The sequence below is a fragment of the Petaurus breviceps genome, unplaced genomic scaffold (assembly GCF_028583685.1).
Source record: "Petaurus breviceps papuanus isolate PSGF00001 unplaced genomic scaffold, PetGlider_PUasm1.0 90644, whole genome shotgun sequence".
Taxonomy (NCBI): Eukaryota; Metazoa; Chordata; class Mammalia; order Diprotodontia; family Petauridae; genus Petaurus; species Petaurus breviceps.
The window spans coordinates 2,775,255-2,794,084 of record NW_027187298.1 but is presented as its reverse complement, the minus strand read 5'-3'; positions in this window follow the sequence as shown (position 1 = coordinate 2,794,084).

The following is an 18,830-nucleotide window of genomic DNA, read 5'->3' as shown; positions in this document are numbered from 1 at the left end:
CTGTCTCTCTCTCTCTGTCTCTCTCTCTCTCTCTCTCTCTCTGTCTCCATCTCTCTGTGATTAGTTAGCTAGGTGGAATATTGAAAGCATAGAGGACAGAATGAAGATAGGAAAACCAACCAAAAGCTCTTCTAACAAACCACATGAGAAATGAGGAGAACTTGAACTACTGTAGTAGCTATGTGGGCAGGAGAGAAATGTTATAAAAGTGGAATTAACAGGATTTGCTAATTAATCCTATGGGGTGAGAAGCATTGAGGATGGCACTGTAGTTTTGAAAATGGTAGCTAGAAGGACAGTGGTACTTTATTTCCTTTTTTTTTTTTGGAGGGGGTAAGGCAGGGCAATTGGGGTTAAGTGACAAGGTCACATGGCTAGTGTCAAGTGTCTGAGGCTAGATTTTGAACTCAGGTCCTCCTGACTCTAGGGCCGGTGCGCTATTCATTGTGCCACCTAGCTGCCCCCAATGATGGTGGTACTTTCAAAAGAAAGAGTAAAGTTAGAGAGGAATTTTGGTGAAGAGGTGATTAGGCATGTTTAGGCTGAGGCATGTGTAGTACATATCCTTATCCATATCCATATCCATATCCATATCCATGTGTGTATATGTACTACACATGCCTCAAATTATATATATATGTATATATAATGTATATAAATTTAATGAATATAGATAATTGAATCCATAGGGTTCAAGATCACTGAGAGAGGAGATGTAGAGGTAAGTACAGGGTCCAAAACAGAGTATAGAATATAATTTACTAAAAGAGACTGAGGAGAGGCTAGAAAAATAATCAGAAAAATATAAGTAAGCAGTGTTACAAAAGAGAATTCAGGAGATGGTCAGCGGTGACAGATGCTGCTGAGAGTTCAAGAAAGGTGAACACTGAGGAAAAAAAGGCACTTAATTGGTTAAGAAACTATTAGTCACATGGAAGAGAGAAGTTTCAGATAAGCAATGCAGCCTGAGATTCGACTTCAACAAGTAAAGAATCTAGTTAGAGGAGAGGGAGAAGAGGCAAGAATTGTAGCTGACTCCTAGGAATTTGGTTGCTAAAGGGAAATATATATTTACAGTGATGGTTTGAAGGGATTGAAGCATCAAATGAAGTTTATTTTAGGGTTTTCCTGTTTGTGGGTTTTTTTAGGATGGTGGAGATTTGTGTATTTTTGTAGGTTAATAAGAAAAGGGCACCAGAATAGGGAAAGACTGAAGATAACAGAGTGAGGGCTAATTGTGAGAGGTTTGGAAGGTACAGGATCAAGAAAATCAATAAATGCTGACCTTTGCAAGGGGAAGAGCCACCTCTAGCGCATAGCCTGGAGCTAAGCAGAAGAAAATGGGAGATGAAGTTAGGAAAGATAAAACAGACTACAAGAAAGAGCTTGTGACAAAGGACTCTGTTTTCTCAGTGAAGTATGAGGTGAGTTCCTTTTCAGAGAAGGCATGAGGAGGAAGTCCCTGGTGCTATGCTAAACATGAAGTTGCTGTTGCTGCTTGTTGTTCATTCTTGAAGAGGATGGTGACCTAGGAAAGGCGTCATCCAGGACCCCTTGTTATCCAGTTATCCTAAGAGCCATGATTCGGGTTTAAGGCAGCTGGCACCACAGGGCTTCCAGCAGGGGGCGAGGCAACAATGTAGGTCTGCCACTGCTCATGAGCGCCTGCTTGTCATGTGACCGGAGGCAACCAACCATCCTCAGTCTGTCTCTAGTCTGATCTGTCTGAGGCAGGAAGAAGTTTACAAGCTGTGCGGGTCTGCTTTAAGGTATGGTCCTTGAAAGACAAACCTAGCCTCTAAATCCCAAGGTAGCTTGGAGGCTTCAGCTATCAAAATTTATGTTCCTTTGGGCAGAGCACCTGTAGGTAAGGGCATGATTTCCTATGTGGACAGAAAGGAGGAAGGAAGAGAGAGGAGGGGGAGGAGGAAGGGAGGGAAGGAAGGAAGAGAAGAAGGAAGGAAGGAGGGAGATTTGGCTAATTAGGTGCCCAGTGGGGCAGCTACTCCTACTCACAGATTGTTGCTTGCCCTTTATTCTTGGAGAGGACCCTGGCATCGGGAAGGTCATGACTTTAAATATGAGGAAAAAAAAGAAAACCAAAAAGTGCAACAGTCCCTGACCTCCAGGAACTCACTTTCTGTTGTTGGGAAACCACATGCATGTAGCGTAATTTACTTTCATAAAAGTAATTTAAAACATTTTTGCGTTCTGAAAACATGAAGCTTTAACAATTTGCAAGTAAATTCAAGGAGGGAGTCCTATGGAAAGCTTGAAGAGATAAGATATGGAACAGATGCTGTGAAGACTACAGTAGTGTCATGTGGGAATTGAGGAGGTTGGACTAGATAATTTCTGTTGAGCTTTTCAATTTCTTCATTTGCAAGTAGACCCCAGTAACAAAGGCCCATCATTCTTTAGGCTACTTAAGTCAACACCATATACATGTGAGCACACACACTTAGCTTGGTTCGTGACCATGGTGACCACAGGCCTATGGTTTAGTGTAGGGATTTCTTTTCCCCTCCTGCCTTGTTCCTGATTCAGTAGCAGTTAAAATGAAGCCATAAATTCTCTTAGCTACAGAAGAACTTGCTCTAGGGATCTGAACTCTCCTCATCTGGATCTGAATCCCATCTAATTTTCTCCTGTACATACCAAACTTTGCTTCCTGCAGACACAATGTTTTGAAAATTGCAAGCAGCCAAAGCAAGGCACGCTTTTTAAACATAGATCAAATGTCTTTCAGCTTTCCATCATTCCAACAGAGTATACCCTTAAGAATAATGTGATAAATGTAAAGGCATATGTTATGAAAACGAGTTTACAAGGTTCTCTTAGCAAGAGCAGCCTAGACACTCATCTATTGTAAAACATGTCACTGCAGAGTCTGCAGATAACACATCTCTGCAGAGAGAGGAAGGGTAAATTACAATCTAAAGCCAGAAAAATATCACCAGAGGGAAAGCTTCTTCTATTATTATTATCATCATCACTATTATTATTACCACTATTATTATGCACTGAGAGAGCACCATGAATGCACACAATGTTTACAAACAGAAAAAAAAAATTAAGGTCTGTACCTTCAGGAATTTACAATAAGAGTCTTATAAATTAGAAATACCATGTAGCAGAGAATAAACAAGAACTGTCTCAGAGGGTTTAACACAAGCACAGAATGATTTTAAAATTTGGCACATTCATCTTTGTTGAAGGTGACCTGGAGAGACTATAACTGTGCTTTCTGGGTATTTAATTGACTGTCCAAGTAGGAGCCAAAATTTTAAGTTCTATTATATTATGCACACCAAATATATTGAGTGACTGAAATGACATTGTAAAGATAGTGGGGTTATTTTCATCTCTGTTGAAGAATTTACTAGACTATCTCTAGGGGGATTAAGATTATAAACATCAGTTGTCTGTTTTTGTCCTCTTCCAGAGTCAGGAGCTAGTGGTCTATATTCTAGACTTCCTTGATTTAGTTTCTATTTCAGATAAACCCCAGATGAGTGTATATGTACATTTTTTCATAGTGCTGATGTTTTGGATCTCATGATAATATTGGGGTAGAGAATAATGGAACTATTTGGAGAGTTCAATTAATTTCAATTAAATAAGCATTGGTTAAGTGCCAACTATGTGCCAAGTGAGAGTCTGCTTATAATAGCAGATAGAATTGACCTTGGCCTCAGGAAGACCTTATTTTAAGTTGAGCCTCTGATGTAGACAGTATGATCTTAGACAAATCACTAAATTTCTCAATGCACTGAGATAACTCTTTAAGTCTATAAATTGGGGAAGAGTTTCCATTATTCACTAGTATAGAGAATTTCCTTATGTAGAGTTTCTTACACCAGTGAAATCATAGTTAAGTTTTAAAAAAGACCCCAACATATCCCAGGTGCTAAATTATGCAGTAGAGATACAAAATCAAAAATGAAACAATTCTTGTCCTCAGGGGGCTTATATTCTACAGCAGTTTAGGGATTAAAGAGGGTAAAGCTCTCCCTAGGGCATAATTGTGTTCCATAGCATATAACCAGAGTCCTACAATCTGGGTTTACCCACCACATGTCCCTAGATTTAGCACTTCATTCACATTTTGTCACAGGCAAAATATATCTTACCCTTCTGAACACACTATCTGGTACTGAAACATGTCTCTAAGGGCCCCAATGTCTTTGATGTTAACTCATTCACCTTGTAGGAAAGAAACAAAGCTAATCCTTGCAAAGGCACTCAGTGATTTAACATAGTTACCCCACATTAACAAGTAAAATAGACATTTTAATAGGGGATTCTTAAAGATTAAAAACAGTCTTGGAGATGCAAAGAAATGAATCTCTAAAGTTAGGATTTCAGACAACTGTTGTTTGTTGACTATTTGGCATAAGATGAGATGTGCCAGGATATTTTCTGTCTATGATATTTCTCCTGCTCACCTGTCAGTCTCTGAGCTATGTATTTTAAAAAAAATCAGGACTTAGTGATTTTGGTGGGAAGGCCACAAACAACTTGCAGGAAAAAGAAAGGCCTTATGCCAAAGGTAATGCTTCAGTTAATTTCTGTATAAAATGAGGGAGTCAGTGGGGCAGAAGTGAGAAAGGAGTGCATTCCTGGCCTGGGTGACCGCCAGTGTAAAGGCATAGTGAGTAGAAATGGAGTTCTATGTATGAGGAAATGTAAAGACAATTTAACTGAACTAGAAGGAATGTGACCCAGAATAATTTGTAAAAAAAACTGGAAAGGGAGGTTGGGGTTAATTTGTGAAGGGCTTTAAGTTCCAAACAGATGAGTTTATATTTCATTGTTGAGGTGAAAGTAAAGCACTATTATTTATTGAAAAAGGTAGTACCATGATTAGACCTGTGTTTTAGGAAAAATGAACCCAGCAGCACAGTGGAGGATGGATTGGATTGCCATAAAATCCCATTCATTGGTCCATGGTTTGTCTATCCCCTAGAGCCACACAGAATAAGGCTAGTCTTATTGCTACACAAAAACCCTTCAGATATGTTGTTAGACTCAGGTCCCTAGTTGGTCTTTATTTCACATCTTTATTTTACACAGATTCAACTATTCCTCAGAGATAGAGCTTCAGATATCTCTCTATATATCTAGATATCTATAACTATCTATCTATCTATCTATCTATCTATCTATCTATCTATCTATCTATCTATCTATCTATCTTCATCATTTTTGTTCCCTTTTCCTGGACATGTTGCACTCTGTGAGTGACCATCTAAAAACGTGACAAGCATCTAGCTCTGCCTTTCTAATTCATTCTTATGTGCCATAAGACTGAAATACACTGTATTTATTTATTCATGGGGTTTATTTTTGTATGTAAGTCAGTTATTTATTATTTTCTGCGTGTATGAGAAAATTCTAGGGCCTTAGGTAAACATAATTGATATGATCATAGGCTTAGAAGTGAAAATGACTTTTGATATCATACATTCCACATACCTTAATTTTACAGATAAGGTAAACTGAGAGATTAAGTAACTTGGATAGGTTAAATAGCCAGTTGATAAGTCAGAACTTGAACTCGTATCTTCCTGACTCTGATGCCCAGAGAAGCAGACTCTTGACTATGATCATATAGAGAGTAAACTATAGTGCAAGGATTTGAACTCAGGTTCTCTTAAATCCAAATGGAATACTCTTATTATGGGACTATAACTCTTCTGCCTAGAGGAAACTAGGTGATGTCATGAATAGAGTACTGAACTTGAATTCCAGAGACCTGAGTTCAAATGTGACCTCAGATACTCACTAGCTCTGTGACCCTGAACAAGTCACTTAACATCTGTCTGCCTAAGTTTTTTCAGCTGCAAAACGGAACAGAAAGGAACACCTGTGTTCCAGATTTGTTGTGAAGATTAAACAAGATAATGCTTGTGAAGCATTTAGCAAGGTATCTTGTTAATTGTTCACTTGTTTTAATTGTGTCCAACTCTTGGTGAAGCCATTTGGTGTTTTGTAGGCAAAGATACTGGACTGGTTTGTCATTTCCTTCTCCAGCTCATTTTACAGATGAGGAAAGTAAGAGTCGGTAAAGTATCAGAGCCCAAACTGAACATGTCCCCAAATACAAAAGTATTTGGTAATGAGTAAGGCACCCTGACAATTACCTTTGTGTATTATATTAAGAACAATAAGCTTTCATTTTAATATTTTTTGTGATATTCATCATGATTATTAGAAATGATAGCTGATTTAATATAGAACTTTATAATTCACAAAGCACTTTGCAAAAATTGTCTCATTTGAAATTTATTCTGGTACTATGAGTTTGGTAAGGTCAGGGACTTCTTCCTGGATAAGGAAACTCCTACCATTCCAGGTTGTCATCTTCTCTGAACTTAAAAACTTACACAGTTGACTAGACCAGTGAGAGATTTAAGCGACTTGCCTAGGGAAGCATAGCCAGTCTGTATCCGAAGCAGGATTTGAACCTGTATCTTCATGGCTCTGAGGCCAGCTCTTTATCCACTATACCACATTCCCTTTCATAATGTAGGTGGTGCAAATATATTCCTCATTATTTTATTCATAGATACTCAGGCTAAAGAAGTGAAGGAAATTGAAAAGGTTCACTCAGCTAGTAGATGGTAGAATCTGGACCCAGATCAAAGTCTTAAAATTCTTTTATACAGTTCAATTAAATTTAATTCTTCATACATTAGTTAATCACCTACCATGTGCTCAAAGCACTGTGAGGCAACTAGGTGGTACAGTGGATAGAGTGCTGGGCCTAGAGTGAGGAAGACCTGAGTTCAAATCCTGCCTTTGATACTAACTAGCTTTGTTGCCTAAAGAAAGTAACTTAACCCTCTGTCTTCTTCAGTTTCCTCAACTGTAAAATGGGGGTTATTATCTACCTCTCAGCATGTCTGTGAGGAACAAATGAGATACTATTTGTACATATATGCTTGGCACATAGTAGACATTTGATAATGTTTTGTTTCCTTCTTTATTGACATGAATTGATATGAATATGAAAATGAAGTAGTTCCTGTCCTCTAGAAGCTTACATTCCACTGAAAGGCTTTCCATGTATTCAAATAAATAAGTACAAAGTAATTTCATGAGAAAAAAATGTTAACTGCTAATAAATAATAACTTACTAATCCACAGCTGCTATAATTATCCCCTCACATTTTAGGTCTGTGTTCCCAAAGGCACATACTGGATGTAATTTTCCTCTATGTATTATACTTGCCATTTTGGTAGTCTGCAGGGTGATGGATAGTGTTGCCTGTGCCCTTGGGTTGGAACAGCGAAGCCTCCCTAAGCACAATTAACTAGGAAAAAGAAATATAAAACAAATTCGTACTCAGAATTTTTACATCAAAATAGAATTATATTAATGCTTCTTAATACTAGAATTTTTAATTCTTGTGTTTTAATTGGATACATTTTAAATTAAGATTTAAAGAGAATGAAACACAGATACATTTAGATTTCTTTCACCTCTAATTGTTCCCCATTACTGCCACATCTAATGTCCATTTTATCAGAGACTAGAGTACATCTGACTCCTCCTGAGACTTTCATACTTTCACAGAATCACATAGCCTCAGTTGAAAAGGTTGCTGGTGGCCATCAAGCCATATCTATATTTTAACAAATGATTCATTTTAAAATAATTTCAAATGGTCATTAAGCTTTTGCTTTCTCACCTCTGGTGACAGAAAATGGATTACTTCCTCTGGCAAGCCATTCCAGGTTTGGAATCCCTAATTGTGAGGGAGAATTTCCTTATGGTAAACCTAAATTTCTAAGTGTATAGCTTTTGCCCATTGTACCTAATTCTGTCATTTGGGGCCTAGCAGAATTAGTTTAATTCCTCTTCCATGTGAAAGCCTTTTAAACACTTGAATATAATGATTATATCTTCCTTAATTCTTTTTTTTTTCTAGAATAAACATGCCAAGATCTTTCAGTGAATCCTCATATGTCACAATCTCAAAAAGCTTCTGGATGCTGATTGTCCTGTGGATACTTTATAGTTTCTTTTATGGACACCTTCAAACCTTAACACAATACTGCAGATATGGTCTAGCCAAGTTAAAAAATAGCGAAACTATCATCATCTTTAGTTTTGGGCTGCTATGCCTTTCTTGTAGCCTGAAACAGTATTAACATTTTTGGCTAATGTAAAATACTGTTACTTATATTGAAATTGAAGTTCAATAAAACCTCCAGAGATTTTACTATCTGCTATACCTCTACCAGCTTATACTTAAAACACTTTTTTTAACCCAAGTGCAAGACTTTACATTTATTGCTATTAAATTTAATCTTATTTCACTTAACTCAATATTTAAGCCTGTTAATAACTTTTTAGTTACTGATTTTGCCTTTCAGCTTTTAGTGATCTCACCAAGATTTGTGATATTTAGAAATCTGATAATGTGGTTATTTATACCTTCGTAGGGTTCAATTGATGAAAAAGTTATTTAACAGTATGGGGTCAAACACAGATCCCTGAGGGAGACAGCATAATGCAATGGAAGGAGTGTTAGATTTGGAGTCAGAGTATGTGAAAATAAAATGAAAAGAAAATATAGCCTAACTTGTCTGTGAATATAATTAACTACTTCTACCATTCTAGCAATTGCAAAATAAAAAAAAGTGATTAATCTGCCATACCTTGTTCTGGATTAATAAAGTTGTTTTCATCATCAATTCCTAAGTTTGATGTTCATTGACCAGAATTTTAATACAAGATTCACATATCAATATATGTTAAGATGTATATGGTACATTTATGTGTGTGTGTGTGTGTGTGTGTGTGTATACACACACGGCATTTATATAGTATATATCTAGTACAGTTATATATAGTATGTATAATATGTGTGTGTGTAATAGATATTCTTAATTTTGCCAGAAATCAGTTTCACTCATCTTGAAAATGTGAACATTGTCAGTCTTGATATTTTTAGGCTTGGGGACTCTCTTTTCATACTCAAGATGTTTTCAAGATCTTTTACAGTGACTCAGCAATGATACATAACAGCTCTTTCAGCATCTTGGTGTCTTTTATTTGGGCCTGGTAAATGAAGTCATCAGGGGCAGATATATTCTCTCTCATGTCCTTCCTACACATTTTAGGTTTTAACTTAATCATTTTTTTGGCAGATAAAATAGAAGTAAAATCAGAGTTGAGAGGCTTTGCCTTCTCTTTGTAGTCCCTTATTATATTATACATTCCAGAAGTTTATACTTTCTTTGATGCTTATCTTTATCCAAATAAAAGTAAAAAAAAACCAGTCTTTTTAGTTATACTTAACATTCATTGGTAGTTCAGCTCATTCTGAGCTCCAGTGTTCAGTACAATATTCTTTTTGGGCTTTCTCAGCTCCATATTAATTCTTTCTTTACTTCTTTCCTTTCTTCTTCTATACATGGCTGGTCGATGAATTTCCTGTGAGTCTACATTTATTTCTTTAGACAGCTTGCTCCTTTCATATAGGAAATGCTTCTCTTTATTTTGTCTCCAAAAGTCATTCTTGAGAGCAATTCACTCCTCCTGAAATTACTTCCCCTGTAGAATTTTAGTCTATTTAATTCCACACATTTTTTTTCTCTAAATCATTTTAATTCAGCTCTCCTAAAATTATGGATGAGTAGAAGAGCCTCTTATCAGCATTAGTCTATCAAGCAGAGATTGATAATCTCCAGTGGTAAAAAGTATTTCTTTACCATGAGGTCAGCACAACCAATGAAAACACAGGAGAGGAAGTTCTGGATTCAAATTACACCACTGAAAATAGTGGTATTAAACAATTGGCAAGCTATTTAATTACTCTGAGCCTCATTTTTGTTTTATTCATAAAAAGGGTGATACTATTATTTCCAAATAGGTTTGGAAGATAATGAAATACTAAACAGAATTTATATTTGATTCTAGATGTAATAGTGTTTTTTTTGGGGGGGGGTAGTGAGTGAGACAGGGTCAGTGTGGTGGCAGAGTCCAACCTTCATTTTGAGAAAATCACTTTGGTAGATCTGTGGAGGATGCATTAGAATGGATTAGAACGAGGAGAGACTTTGGAAGAGACTATTACAAATAGGAGGCTATTGTAATAGTTTTAGAGAGAAGTGATGAAGGCCTGGACAAGGATAGCGAATGTGTTAGTAGAGAGGAGGGATGTGTATGAAAATGATATGGAACTAGAAATGTCAATATTTGTCCACTGATTAAATTTGTTGGGTGAGTGACAGTGGAAAAAGAAGAATAACTTTGGAGTTAAGAACTTGGGAAGATTGATGCATACATTCAGTAGCTATTACCTTTGGCTTTTCTATTTGGAAAGTTGTACTAGTTCAATAATCTTCCTAAGTGGCAGTAACTTATTGTTCAAAAATATTCCTTCATTGCAAGCAAATTTGAATTTATCCCCCAAAAGGCTAGAACCTTCACCATGATTCGACTCTATTAACAGAACTATGCCCATTTTAGAAGCAGCTGGTATTATAGTGCATAGAGTGGTGGGCTGGCGTCAGAAAGATGTGAGTTCAAATTCTTAGACCCTTACTAGCTGCGGAAACCTGGGCAAGTGACTTAATCTCTGTTTGCCAGAGTTTTTTCAACTGTAAAAAAATAGCACTACCTTGCAAGGTTATTGTTAGTGTCAAATGAGATAATACTTGTGAAAAGTGCTTAGTACAGTGTTTGATAGTTAGAAGTCACTATATAAATGTGTTTTCCTTTCCTCTCCCTTAATTTATGAGGATGAAAATTGTTTATGTTTCTTCTTTTATCTTTTGAATACTCATTCACTTAACAAATCCTTATATATTTAAAACAGTTTTGGTTTTACCTTTCTTCAGAGAGCATAGACAGTTTTATATAGGTATATAGTTACGGACTATAAAACCAGAAGTGCAGGTCAAAAACTGCAAAGCTAGAAAACATTTGTTCAGCATATGGTTGATTTTTTCCCCCTCTGCATATCTGAAAAATTAGTAGGTTTCCAATTCATGTGGATTGTAAAGAATGTAGGAATAGCCATTTCCGGGTAAAATCACAAGAGAAAGTTCCTCTGACATATAAATTATATTGTGCAGTGAATCCAGGATGGATTTCTATGAATATAAGTATTCTTTGCTAACTGTCAAGGTGTAAGCTTCATAAAGGTCATCACTGCCAATATATATTCCCCTCTATTGAGGTATCACATGATACAATAGAAATGATGTCAGGCTCTTGAGTCAGGAGACCTAGATTTGAATGGCGAATATGCAAGTCATGACCTTTCAACTTCCTTATTGAGAAAATGGATATAATGATACTTGCACAACTTGTTTCATAGAACTGTGGCATGGAAAAATGATTAGTCAAATATAAAACATTTTAGAAATGTTTATTACATTACAAACATAAGTTAAAATTTCTAGGGGGCTATGTGGGGTACTGAAAAAAGAGACCTAGGCTTGGAGTCAGAATATTTCCAATTTAATCTTTGTTCTGTAGTTTATTACCAGTGTAAGTTCCATGACAGCAGGGTCTATGTTTCCAACATTCTTTTAGAGATTTTACTTTAACCAAACTGTATTGGTGCTTTTTAAAATACTCTATTATACTATAAAATTTCAATAATATAGGGTGTCTTTTTTTGTTTTTGTTTTTGTTTTTGTTTTTTTTTTGGTCAGGCATGGTTGTTTTGTCCACAGAAAGCTTACAATGATTTAGTAAATAGTTTTTGAAAGTAGCTGTTTCTGAAAAATCATTACCTTATGGTCAACTTGATAATAAACATTTCTTTAAATTTAGCTAAATTGGACCTTATATTACATTGTAGAGCTTGAAATTGAAATCTTTCTGTTTAGATAGGTTCTTTATGAATCCTTCTTCCAGCTCCAGAACTATAATCATATGAAAACTTTGTGTCATCCTTTGTCATCCTTATGCTATTAGCAGGTATTAGAGTAGGATGTTGGTGGAAGATTGAAACATAAAGAGAAAGAAAATAAGCCTACATGCTTAGTCTTCATATTTTGTGATAGATGTTATTTTATATTTCCTCTCAATGTGTTCTAAAGTTTAAATTTTTTTTTCTATTTTGGTTTTTTTTTGTTGTTTAAAAACTACAGATGTGTCACTATAAAGGAATATGACTCGACATAATTGTCTTCTAGGGAACTTGTAATGACCATCTCCAGTGCTTAAAGCAAGGTATACCAATTTCTTATATAAAGGACATCAGTCTGCCATGCTCTACATTTCCTCCACATGGGAAAAACATGACTAGTTAACATATGGATAATATTACTCTAACATCTTCTCACTGATTATAAGAGAAAGGTATCATTTTCATTTACTTGAAAATGTCCCTTTATAATAAATTAGTTCCATCTCCATCTTTTTCTTCAGGATATCATATCGCAATTTTTAAAATTGTTTGTCAAAACCTAGCCTGAGTTGCATGAACACATGATCTGGTGTAGGATAATAAAACACATGTTGAAAATATAGGGCCAGTCATGTGTAGCTTCAGCAGATAATTGGTGAGATTAAATGAAAAAGGAGTAAAAACTGTACATTGTGTAATGAGGAATTGTTCTGCCTCAATGAATGACAAGGGCCTACTAGAGGAACTGACACCAGCAAAAATGTCAAACTTCTGCTGCGGGAGAGTCTGCACAAGCTGCTTATTTCCTGTGTAATTTCTTTAGAGAAAGAGATATATTCTGGGATGGTACCTATAGAATGAGGCAAAGTGATATCTTGATATCAACAGCTATTCAAAATTTTATGGCTTTTAACCTTTTACAAAGTACTTTATAAACCTGAAGAAAGGAATGTAAGTGTCTTTATCCCCATTTTACAGATGAAAATACTGAAGCTCAAAGATTTAAATGACTTGTCTGAGAACAAATAGTATATTGGCAGCAGTATTCAATATTAAGCCACACAATTTCAACCAGGGTAAGAGCATAGAAATGATATAATCTAGTCTCTTCATTTTATATGTGAAGAAACTAAAGCCCATAAATATTGAATACTTCTCTCCAATTCATCAGTAACTGGCAGTCCAGGATTCAAACTTAGGATTTTTGAGTCCAGTCTAAACCAAATATTTCTGTCATAGCCACTGCTTTGATTAGGTTAACAGTGGTAACAACTCCAGGTAGCTAGCTAGCAATTTTTAATGAGTCTGGGAAAAGATGTTCCTACATCTATGGACTAGGATTTTTACCATCAGTTTACATGGTATGTAGTAGGAAAAAGATTCAAGGGCTGAAAGTCAGGAAATCTGGATTTTAGTATTAACTCTGTCACTAACCATATATGTGACTTTAGTCAGGCCATTTCCCCAATCTGGGCCTCATTTTTTTCAACTCTAAAATTATCAAGGATTTTACATTATCAAAAATCCATTCCTAATCCAAAATTCCATGAATGTATGAAAGATCAACAATTATTGGGTTAATTCAGCCAAGATTATTCTTTTGTGCACTCAAGCTTTAAGTAATTAGCTTTCCAAAATATTATAGACAGCTCTCCATTTATAGTCATTTGGATTCCAGCAGTTGATGCTTGCCTTGGTATAGAGTTTCATAAAAACAGATTTTATTTATATTATTTTGACTTGCAGAGCTATTTCTGATTATATAACTTAGCTGTTAATTTGAGGGCTTATCTTTACTCTTTAAAAATCATTTAATATTTTATTTGCAGACTTCTGACTTGTGTTTGTCTTATCTGTTGATCAAACTATAGCCCTAGAAAGCACTGAAACTAATTTGCTTTCTGACCTAGCCTCTCAGGTGCTATGCTGGAAGGCATTTTCAAGGAGTTGTATGACAGTAAGAAGTATGGGTTAAATTCAACAGTCTGGCCAAGTGAAGGTTTAAAGAAACATACATGAAGGGCAAACCATATGTAATATTTAAAGGTAATGCAATATTAAAGTTGTCACAGTAATCCAGGGCAGTAATAAAAATTCAGTGTAGAATGATCCACATTTTTCTTAATATTCACAAAAAAGAATGGAAATCAATTATATGCTACAACTTTCTAGAATTTATAAGCCATTACTTTTTAACAGAAGGAAAATTTTGGATGACATTTTTATCCAATTATGAAATTTATATTGATTTTTATTTTGTATGTGATAAGAATAGCAGGTTATGTTTCAAAATCCTATTTGAATTACTATAATAAAAACATTTTTTTCCCCTGGCATCATAAGAATCTGGGGCGTCTTTTTTTTTTTTTTTTGGCTTTTACAGTTTGGAATATATTTCAGTGCATTTTCCACATTTAGTATCTCGGATAGATATATTTGAATCATAGGTCTTGAAGATTTCAAATCTTGTCATACTTTTTAAACATGGATAATTTCTTGTTTTTTCTTCCCATTGAACTATACCTTGACAGTGAAACTTTTGTATACTGTATATTAAAAATAACCATTAATTTATAATACCACCAGTAATGACTCGTATTGAGGATTGTTGAGAATTTAAGTGTAGTAATCATGTTTAGGTATTTATAAACAATATTGCAATATAGCTTCTGCTTATGTATTATATAAATAATATATATACATTTATGTGCATATGTATGTATATATGCGTGTATATATAATTAAAAAGGAGGAAAAAATGTAGTGAATAGAGGACTATCCTCAGAATTAGGAATCTCCACCTCTGACATAAATTCTGAGTATTACCCTGGGCAAGTAACTTAACCTCTCCATGCTCTAGGCAAGTCTCTAAAACTATAAGATTCAGAGCAAATGCCAATATGCATGGGCAGAGTGAGAATGAGAGATATTGAGCAGATGAATACATTCATATGTTCTTCATACATTCTTTGATGACATAAAAAATGGAACTAAATAGCTAGCCCCATATTTAGAGGTTAAAATGGGATGCTGATACTGTAGCACCATATCATTTACATTTCTATTATGTGATATAGAGGCAACATGGTTTGGTGAATGGAATTCCAGACATGAGATCATGAAGACCTGGCTTCACAAATTATCCCTAATATTTTTAACTATATTACTCTAGATAGACAAAACAATTACTGAATGTGCCTTAGACAACTCCTTTGGGTTTATGTACTGTGTCATAGATGGCTTGTCATCTGTGTTGATGAGAAGAATTCTCATGCCAGATGTCAATAAAAACATTCATAAATAACTATATATGTATATATATATATATGTCTCTGTGTGTATAGTTATTTAGTTATATATAGTTGTAGTTATGCATTATGGAATATTAGCAACCACTTCAATTGTGTCTGCATTTCAAAGGGTGATTTATGTGACATGTAAAAATCTTTGAAATGTTTCCAAAATACCTTTTAGTTAGGTATTTTTCCTACATATACCCATATACGATGCAGTATCTCAGTTTAAGGACCCAAACCAACTTGTGATCTTGATATATTTATTTGCCTTTCTTAGCCTTGTTTTCTTCACATGTAATGAATACAAAGGTTCTAGACTAGAAAATACAAAAAGTTCCCCCTGGTCTAAAAATACTAGAAATTCATAAACAGTGGGAGTTTTTCTTTCCAAAGATAATAGATATTTTATTGTCTTCTTCCCTATCAGATACTAAAGAAGTTTTTTTTTTTTAAATATTGAAGTATTTTCTTTAAGGAATAAAATTATGAATTTTTTGTAATATGGAACACACCAAGTAATATATTAGCTATGTCCTTACTATTTTCTTTAATTGGTATAAATTTCATAATTTCAATAAATATTTATCCAAGTCCCTTTGCTAATTAGTGGAGATCCAAAGAAGCAAATAATGCATTGCCTGCTTTCAAAGGACTTTATGTGTATTGAAGAAGAAGAGATGTGCATTTTTACAGGTGAATACTTTGATGAATTCATTGATAGAGGACATTCCATCCAAAAGTTCAGAGTGTAAATCACCCACACCTCTGCCTCTGAGATTCTTATTTATGCCTTTCTGCAAAGCCTATACTGGGATACACATAATGAACTGGGGCCTCACTCTTGATTTCTTGATATTATGAGTATATTTCAAAACCTTTTTTCATCAGCCTTTCCCCATCTTCACTCTTTCTTTTCTCCATTCTCAGAGAAATTCAAGTTAATCTCTTCCTTACCTGTTTTTGATCCTGTCTCCTCCAATATCCACTAGGAATTTGAGTCCCAATCTTTCCTTTTCTTTCTCTCATCTTCAGTCTCTCTCTGGTCTCTAACTCCTTCCCTCCCTCCCAAAACACATAAAACCCTTATTCTGAGGTCTTTCTTACCTCTATTAAAACAAAACAAAACAACCAAGCCAAAATAAAACAAAGAAAAACACAATCACTTTGACCTCACCATTCCATCAACTTATTGTATTAATCTTCTCCCTCTCACAAATGAAAGAAATGTGTATATTCATTGCTTCCATGACCTCATTCCTTAAAGACTCCTTAACCCTTTTCAGTGTGGCTTCTGATCCCACCATTTGGCCAAATTTGCTCCCTTCAAGTTTACCTGCCGTTCTTTAGCAGCTCAGTTTCTTGGTTGTCCTTTCTGAACTCTGCAGCAAGTTGACATTGTAGATCAGTCCTTCATTCTGGATCATATTCTTTTTAACTACATATACTAGAGGTGTGTCAAACTATTTCCTCTCTTTAAAAAAACCTTTCAATTCATTTTCCTGCTCTGTATTAAAATTCTGCAATTTTAAAAAATCCACAATGAATACCTGAATAGGTGTCCCCATTCTTTTATTCGGTGTAATCGGGAGAAAAGGGAATTATAAAGCTCCTCTTTCCAATAGTACCAAGAAACCAAAATCATTAATGTTTGCTCTTTCTAATATTCAAGATTCTTATATAAGGGAAATAAGAATTAAAGATAACAAAAGAATAAATTTATAAATAACTATAAAAACAAAAAAAAACCTATTGAAATTAATATAGTGATTTAAGGTTTACAAAGAACTTTGTGTATTTTATCTCATATAAGTTCCACAAAATCTTGTAAGTTAGGTACCCTTAGTATCATTATCCTTATTTTACAGATGAAAAGCTTAAAGTTCAGAGAGGATGACTTTTCCATGATCACAAATCTAGTAAGCATCAGAAGCAAAATTTGAACCAAGGTCTTCCTCCAAGCGCATCACTTTTTCTACAAACAGAAATGTTACAGTTAAACTCATAGTTGAGATCAGGATTGCATAAAAGCAAGCACAGTAGAAGCCCAAATGGCATTGCCCTCTAAAGGTTAGGGACAAATCCCTAACATTCCTAACTTATCCCTTAGTAATCCAATTATAGACCTGTCAGACATCAATCTATCTAAATCCATTTTAAATTTATATATATTTTTCAGCCAGTACACCCTCTAAAGGTAATATATTCCATATGCTTACTGCACATTACATTTTATCACCTATCTCTTGACCTTTCTTGTAGTTCTGATTTGATATATTTTCATCATTACATCCACATACCAACTGTCCCCCAAATTAAAGTGTAGCAGGTTATGTAGAAATTTGAGATTCTTCCACTCTCAGTTATATCTTATAACGATAAGCAAATATAATAAAAGCATAAAGTATAATGGAATCTTTTGTCCAGTGACATACAGAAAGAGAACTAATAGCTACATCGTACTATAGGCTTTTGCTCTATGTTCTGGTTGTGTATGTCATCGACCTATGAATTGCAGAGATAGAAAGCACCTTAAGGGTTGTTAAGTCCATCCTGTAACTCAGTGGTAAACTTGTCCATAGTGACCTTGACCTAGTCAACTTTCTTATATTTAAAGTATTCTAATATAAAACCTATTGCTTAGAGTGGGGATGGAAGGTGGTGGCGAGAACTCTTTTTCTATCAAAGGAAATGGTTCTGGACTAAAATAAAATGTTGTGTGCTAGGGAAGTCTGACTCCAAAAAAAAAGGTCTATTCTCATACTATCTGGCTTATCATGTTTATGCCAAAGTATTCTGGAGGAAAGAAAGCAAACAATCTTAAGACAAAAAAAGGATGACTCATGACTAGTGTCTACTTTAAAGAGATTAACAGGGTACCTTAGGTAATAAATGTATAAAGTATATCATATATAGAAGAGCTATTTTTTTCTTCCAACATATAATGAATGATTAAAATACTTCTTTCTTCTCTTTTGTAAATACTTAAAGCATAAGATAACCCATACTCACTCATAATCTGAAGAGTTTGGTATTTAGAGTATTAAAATAAATATTTTTTAAGTCTATTAAATAGCCATTTCATTTTCATGTCAGGTTTGTTCTGTCTGGGCATCTTAGTCAGGGTCCAATATTTCTGGCAAACTAGGCCATCACTTTGAGTAATTCTCCTTATGGTCTCATTTGCTTCTCTCTGGAAAGGTCAAGCCTTACTAATTACATGGACACAGGACCTCATATCCTCATAAAATCACAAAGTTTCACCACAGTTATAAACACCCATCTCCAGATCACTAGTTACCTTTCCTCAGAGAGAGAAGCACAATGCAAAAGAGTCAGTCAGAAACTTGAGGTATAGATTCAGGCTAGTCTAGGCCACCTTGTATCATGAAGTTGATGTTGCTGCGAGGAGCTAGAGGAGAATGACTTTAATTCAAAGAATATTTACACTAGACAAAAAAAGAGTGTGCTCTCTAAAGTTGTCTCTTCTTTTAATGTTTCCTGAGTGGGCATCTTCTGTGGCTCAGTGCCCAATCCTTTTTTGACACAACAAGCTCCTTCTCCAATCATGGAATCCAAAAGACCAACAAGGTTTCTTTATACCTGTAAGCCATATATATATATATATATATATATATATATATATATATATATATAT